Source organism: Rattus norvegicus, chromosome X (genome assembly GCF_036323735.1).
Source record: "Rattus norvegicus strain BN/NHsdMcwi chromosome X, GRCr8, whole genome shotgun sequence".
In the NCBI taxonomy this organism is placed as follows: Eukaryota; Metazoa; Chordata; class Mammalia; order Rodentia; family Muridae; genus Rattus; species Rattus norvegicus.
In genome coordinates this window covers 123,050,692-123,058,596 of record NC_086039.1, presented here as the reverse complement: position 1 = coordinate 123,058,596, position 7,905 = coordinate 123,050,692, and the positions used below count along the sequence as shown (strand labels likewise).

General features: G+C 37.1%; 1 pseudogene; it reads left to right on the top strand.

The window, feature by feature from the left end:
* Positions 1 to 299: 299 nt before the first annotated feature.
* On the top strand, positions 300 to 7,692 carry Gapdh-ps83 (Glyceraldehyde-3-phosphate dehydrogenase, pseudogene 83; annotated as a pseudogene).
* The last annotated feature ends 213 nt before the right edge of the window (positions 7,693 to 7,905 follow it).

Genomic DNA, 7,905 nt, shown 5'->3' with positions numbered 1-7,905 from the left:
AGACTCTCAAGATTCAAAGAGAGGGACTCTAGAAAAAATGCCCTACAGTGTGGAGAGGGAAGTTATAGTCCACCTCTAGAAGAAAGACAGAACATTAAATGAGGGATGGGGTTGCTTTCCCACAGTCAAAGTTCTGACCACAATTCTTCCTGTCTGAAAGAAATGCAGGGATAGAAATGGAGAAGAGCCTGAGGAAAAGGTTAGGTGACAGGCCCAAAGTGGGATGCAGCTCAAAGGGAGGTCCTAAGACCTGACACCATCACTGAGGCTATAGGGTGTTCACAAAAAGCAGACCTATCATGACTCCTCTCCAAAAGACCCAACAAGCAGCTGAAAGAGTCAGATGCAGGTATGTACACCCAACCACAGACCAGAAGCTGCCAACGCCTTTTGTTGAATTTGGGAAAAGCTGGAGGAAGCTGAGAGAAGGGCGACCCTGTAAGAGAACCAGCAGTCTCAGTTAACCTGGACCCTCATGATCTCTCAGACACTGGATCACCAACCAGGCAGCATACACCAGCAGAGATGAGGCCTCCAACACATATACAGGAGAGGACTCCTGGGTCTTGGTTCAGTCAGAGAAGATGTACCTATCCCTCAAGAAGCTGCAAGCCCCAGGAAGTTTACAGGTCTGATTGGTTGGGGACATCCTTGTGGAGACATGGGGCAGGGGGTATGAGATGTGAAACTGTTGCAGGGAGCAGGAGTGGACCAGAAGAGATAAAATCTGGAGTGTAAAACTAAATAAAAATAATAATTAAAAAAGTTTGTACACTCACTTTGGATACAGGGAATACAGAAACCAACCCAGAACTAACCAGAAAACACTCTGCTCACTTGCTAGTTTACATAGTGCCTGAGTGCTATGTAGGCTATAAAGGTAGAAAAGACAAGAATTGTATTTCCCAGCCCTGAACCCTGAGTGCTCTAATGCTGACCTGACAGCATGACATGCCAAGTAACATAATAGTAGAGTAAATGGACCACTTTATGATTATATCTGAGGTTAGTACACAGGGGGAAATTCAGGCCTGATGCTCTAAATGTATTCAAAAGTATATGACTGGAGAGATCATAGGATTTAGCAGGAACCTACCATTGTTGTTTTGCTAAAGGTTATCTTATCAAATTCCTTACTAGACATTTGTGTTTATAAGCACAGCTTAATTATGCTCTAAATTTCAATCAGAATTTTTTGTTTAAACATTTTAATATACTGATAGTTTCATACATTAATACTATGTTTACATCATTTCCAATCACCCTTCTCTCTTAACTCCTCCTGTATCCATCAGTCCCTCTAAAATTCATAACTTATTCTATAATTTTTTGTTTGTTCTCTCTCTCTCTCTCTCTCTCTCACACACACACACACATACATACACACATATATTCATAAACACACACACACACATAGGTACATAATATACAAGAAACTTACTGGGCCTCACTTAGTGTTGTTCTTATATAGACATGTTTAGGGAAGACCATTTTGGATTGGAAAACCTCTTGGGGCCATAATCTCTGCAGAATATGGATTCATCCTCTCTCAGCGGCAATTGATTATGTGTTGATATTTATCTAATAATGGGTCCTTGTGAAATTTCTCCCATCAGCATTGGCATGTCCCCTAATGTTGTCATAATATAAGGCTTTGTTTCAGCAACCATATTGCCAAGAAGCTTCTTCTTACAGGGGTCAGTGACTAATGTAGATATTTACAACTAGTTTTAATGAGTTCTCCGCTATGACTGTTTCTTCTATAACAACTACCCACCATCAAGGACCAGGGAACATCATTGAAGTAAAGAAAAAAGAGTATAAGAGCTAATGAATAGTGAAGAGAGCTGTGAAATATACATTTCTGGACATTGCATGGGTTTTGCAAGCACCAACTCATAGCTGGGTTTACATACGCAAGACTTGTACAAATCCAGGACCTATATAAAAATCAAGCCAATCAAAATTCCAGCATGGATTGGGGAATGTCTCCATGACCCCACCGATATCAGAGGAGTTATGCACAATTGATGGCTACTGAGGGAGAGAAAGTCACTGTCCTTTGGGGAAATGGCAGCTGGTTGCTTGATCATAACTCAGTAGCTAGCAACACACATATAGACAGGGTTAACTAGTCTCTGTGAGTTATTAACTATACAAATAAAACATAAATTTTAGAGGTAGATGGGAGGGAGGTACTGGTACATGAATAAGATTGATATACTTTATATAACAGTATGGTTTTCAAAGAATGAATAAAATATTATTTTTAAAAGGACATAAAAGAAAACAATTTATTCCTTTGGAACTCCCACCTATAGGATGTAAGGTAGGCTGTAAACAAATTTCTCTACCAAATGGCACATTGCTATCAGTAAATATTCTCTCTAAACTACTATCTTGGTGTTCCTGAAGTTCTCACACACATTCCTTCTCTCCTCTGGCCCAAAGAATTGCTCTATACTATTGACAGTATTTCAGGATCTTTTGCTAACATCCCTTCAGCTCCCTGTACCACTGTAAACCATCCTTTAATTGATCCAATTTGTCTTAAGACACTGTCATCTGTTTCCTGCCAGGTTCTTGTACAATTCAACTACCTTCTCTCTAAATTCTATATGTTATTTAATTCAACCTAAGATCGAATTCAATTGCCAAGGCTCCCATATTACACACAGGAACTAATTCGAACATCAAATAAGAAATTGAAATACATACCCTTAGGGTTTTCTTCAGTTCTGAATTGTAACTGAGCTATAGTTGAGAATCTGTCCTTTTGTCCTTAAAGGTCTAACAAAAAATACATTAATTGCCTAAGCCCAGTGTGCGTTGAAACTAAAATGAGCAAGCAAAAATCAATAAGACATAGTACACCTAAACCCGGTTATTATATGATTTTAAATATACAAGAGCCATAGAAAGCCTTTTGAGATTAACCAGGCCCCTACACATAACACACATACAGCAAAAGTCTAATTCAATTATTCTGAAACAATTTGCCTTTCCTTAATGCCAACATTTTTAAAGGGATTCACCATATACCAAAAACACAAATAAGTCAAAATCTAAAATGTCAAAAGTGGAGATTTCTTATTCTGAAAACTATTTTCTGAAAAGTCTATATTTGTAGTTATAGGCTCAGGAAACACTAGAAGCTAATGATCTGTTACCAAAGTAAAGTGCGGCTCCAGTATTGATTTAACTTTAGTTACTTAGAAACAATATTGATCCTTAAGAGATACATTTCAACATCTTACATTCAGAGCATAAAATGGTTCCATCCAATTGATTAATAGACACTGTATATCATTTTTGCTTTTAATAAGATCTTCTGGCTGAGATAGTAGGACATCAGTAAAACATCAAAGGTGAGATTTATAGATGAAATTTTAACATAAATGAATACCCATTTCATCTTGTAAGAGGAAAAACTCGAGGCATATTAATTTTTAGAAGAAAGACTTGTGAAAAATTGATGAGGATGCTAGATATCCACAGAGAAAAAACCACCTCTATGTTCCCCTAACAATATCACCATTTTCTTTACACATTTCATTCATCATAGATATGGGAAAGATTCAAAATGTGCTTCCAAAATGTTTCCAAATGTACATGATAGAAGAGAGAAAATTCTGCAAAATTCCAAGGTTTTGCATCATCAGATATAGAAATAAGGTTCAGGCTCTCCTTCTAGTATCTAGGTAAGTAAACTGAGGACCTGAAAAACCTCTGTGAACTGAGGCATGAGAAAGGGTTACAATTTCTCAACCTGTAGAGAAATTATAGTTCTAAATGAATGAGAGAGAGAGAGAGAGAGAGAGAGAGAGAGAGGATGAATGACAGGTACCCAAAAGAATTAAAGACATCATGAGATACAATAGAAATATCTTGCTCCTTATCTTAACTCATTACTGAGTTGTAGCATGACCTTGCACAGGTTTACTTAAGCTCTTAGCACTTCATTTATAAAAATAGAGATAAAAAATCCATTTCATGGGAACGTTGTGAAGATTCAATGAGATTATGTGAGAAAGCCCAACAAAATAATCATCACATAGAATTTTCTCAACAAATCACTGTGTTATTTTGTAAAAGAATATCTGTCTTTCAATAATATAATAGTTACATCAATAAACTAAAAGTCCTTGAAATAAATGGAGAGCATTAAGAAGCAATATAAATGTTACACAGAATAATATCAAGTCTGAAAATCTGAAGCTTTAAGTAAAACAAACAATTTGTGGATTAGTCAAGGGAGTATTTAATTCCTAAACCATCAATTATCCATACTCTATATACTTATGTTTAGGCTTAATGTAATACATAACTAAATATGCAATATGATAGAACTATGAGACCTTTATCAAAGTTAACTTGACAACTAGCTTCTCTTAGATTACCTATTCAAATGTTCTCTTCCAATGCACAGATATAATAATAAACTGGCTGATTTATCTCTACATTTGGCCCAGCAGTATCAGCCTGCTAATGTGTGATTTTCAGGTGCTAGCCAGTGTTAGGTGTTTGTTAGAATCTTTAAAATTTATGAAATGATTTACAGTTTCTAAAGTGCTTTGACTTGTGTCTAAATTTCTATTGAGCACTATAAATAGAACTTACATATATGGTACTAGATGAATAAAGAGATGTTTTTGCAATTTCTTCCCCTCCATAGACACAATAAAATAGCTCAGCATGCTCTACATATAAAGCTGAATACAACATGCACAAAACATCTTACACCATCAATAGGATACAGCAATCTCATTAAAGAAAAGTTAAGACAGCCTGGCCTGGTTCTTGGTAAACGTAAAACTCCCATACAGTGAGAAACAAGAAACATTAAGCAACAGAAGCATGTCCTGCTCTAACAGAAAATTGCTGTTATAAAAAAGAATAATAATAATCATTTACTAGTGCAGTGAAAAGTAACAAGTGGACAATTAGGCTTTCAACGCTGTTTAAAAAGAGTCCGTCCTGGGGATTTGGCCCTCTTTATTTATATTAGTATCTATATGAAAGCATCACATTTGTCTCAATCTTCCTTCTAATTCTTCTGTAGAAGATTTTGTACCAAGACATGATGTTTATTTATATTCAGACCCTTCTATGGTCCTTGTTTCCTTTAAAATACCTCCATTTAGTTGTATAGTTACCAAATTCCCAGATATCAGAGATTGGACCATGCTTATTTTGAAAATAAATTTGGCTCTAAACAGGTCTTGATCCAAAATACATCGTACTTTCCAGTCTTTCTCATAATAACAGTCCAAATGGCCCACTAATTTCTTTTTTCTTTTTTTTTTACAATGAGGATAGTTGTAAATTTAATGCTTGTTGTCAATATTTTGCTAAGTAGTCTTTAATATTGGTTTATATTGGAATATAGAGTTCATAAGAAATAATGCATGTACACAGGCATCTGCATTCTAGTGTTTATTATAGTTACATTTTATTTACTTATTTTTTATTTATATGTGGATGTTTGTGGATGCAGGACAGTGGGTGGCAGAGGGCACTCTTCTTGCCTGTTCTGTGGGTTCCAGAGATTGGACTCAGGCTTGGCTGCTGAGCCATCTATCTCACTGGCTCTGTAGTTGCGTTTCCCCAGGGGGTTGGTTACTAAATGATTAGCAATCCATCCATCCATAGAAGCCACCCGATATCTTAGTAGGGAAAATGATAAGATGCAGGGCCCACTAATTTCTTACAACCCCAATCACCAGGACCTATTACTGAAGTCCTCATGGAAAAATCTCTTTCCTTCAATAAAATATCACAAAGTCTCTGTATTAGTTACTTTCGTCTCATTGTACCAAAACACATAATACAAATAACTTAAAGAATATCCATTTTAGTTCACCATCTGAGAAGATTCAATTTGCGGTTATTTGGCCTTTTACATTTGATCAGAATATTATGACAAAGGTAACATAAAGATAAGAAGAATGTTGTATGCCACCTAGTAGAAAAGCATTAGAGAAAGGGGACAGAAAATGAACCATAGTAAGATAACACCAAAGAACTGCAACCAGTGATCATTACTTATTTAATCCTGTCTCCTCAACTTTCCAAAATGTACTGCCATCTTGGGACCAAGTATTCAAAGCATGATCTGGTGGAGTATTTTGCACATTTAAACAACTGCTTTCCAAAATGATCTCCTAAAAATTCTGAATAACTGACTTGAGGTTTTATGATGGCAAAAGCCAATGTGGAAGCTATCCCATGCATACTATATTAGAGCTTCACTTCTGGTAGAGAGTATGCATTGATCAGACAGAATGAATCTCTAATACTAGAGAACTTATTCATTGGTAACAGGTAAGTAAAAGAACAATTTTTGGTAACCTCTTCCCCTACTTCTAAATTCTTTGCCACTTGTTCTCTGTGGCTTGCTTTTTTTATGTTTATTCACACATGCTTCCCCTACATTTTAAGCTGTTACTTTACCCTATATGCTGCAATTAAATATATATATGTTCTATATTTAACCTAATTATTTCATATCCATTGTCCCTGGTGCCTATTCTACCTCCAGAACATACATTCCATCTGTAACCCCAAGCTATGCCCTCCTACCCTATCTTGCCCAGAATATTTGTCATTCCTTTGTCCAGCAAATCATTTATAGCTTATTCTTTAAGCTCAACTTTCATACTATCACAGTATTCATGAACAAGTTGGCTCTATGTAGTTAGTATCCTAATCCTTTGTTACAATGCCTATATAAGTCTTTTTGCTTCATCATGTAGCTATTACATCATCTGGCAAAGTGCAGATTGTTGATATCAATGACACTTTAATTGACCTCAACTACATGGTCTATATGTTCAAGGATGACTCTACAAATTCAATAACACAGTCAAGGCTGAGAAAGGGAAGCTTGTCATCAACAGGAAGGCCATCACCATCTTCTAGGAGTGAGACATTGCTAACATCAAATATGGTAATACTGGCACTGGGTATGTTGTGGAGTTTTACTGATATCTTCACCATCATGGAGAAAGCCAATACCAAAATGAAGGGTGGAGCCAAAGGCTCATCATTTGTACCCTTTTCTGCTAATGTCACCATGTTTGTGATGGACGTGAACCATGAGAAATATAACAGAAACCACTAATGATTGTGTACAATGCTTCCTGTACCACTAACTGTTCAATAACCCCCCACCCTCACCAAGGCCATCCACGACAACATTAGCATCATAAGACCCATGACCACAGTCCATATCATTACTGCCAGACAGAAGACTGTGGATGACACGTCTAGAAAGTTCTGGCATGATGGTCATGGAGCTGTTCAGAACACCATCTCTGAGTCCATTGGTGCTGCCAAGGCTGTGGACAAGGTCATTCCAGAGCTGAATGGGAAGTTCACTGGCATGGCCTTCTGTATTCTAACACCAATGTACCCATTATGGATCTGGTATGCTTCCTGGAGAAAATCACCAAGTATACTAATATCAAGAAGGTGATAAAGGCCAATATGAAGCCCACTGCAGTGGGCTACAGTGAAGGTCTGGTTGTCCCCTGCAACAATAGTAGCAATGCCCACTCTTCCACCTTTGATGCTGGGGTTAACATTGCTCTCAATGACAATTCTTCAAAACTCATTTCCTGGTATGACAATGAATACTGTTACAGCAATATGGTAGTGAACCTGATGGTGTACATGGCCTCCAAGCAGTAAAGACTCTTGACTCACCCACCTCAGCAATGAGAGAAAGAGAGAGCACATGGAGGTCCTTGGCTGATGAAGAGTTCCTGTATCAACTCGGCCCCTGACACTGAGCATTTCCCATATAGTTTCTATCCTAGACCACCAGAATAACAAGAGGTGTCTAGGCAGCCAAACTCTCTTGAATACCATCAATAAAGTTCACTATATCCACCAAAATACAAG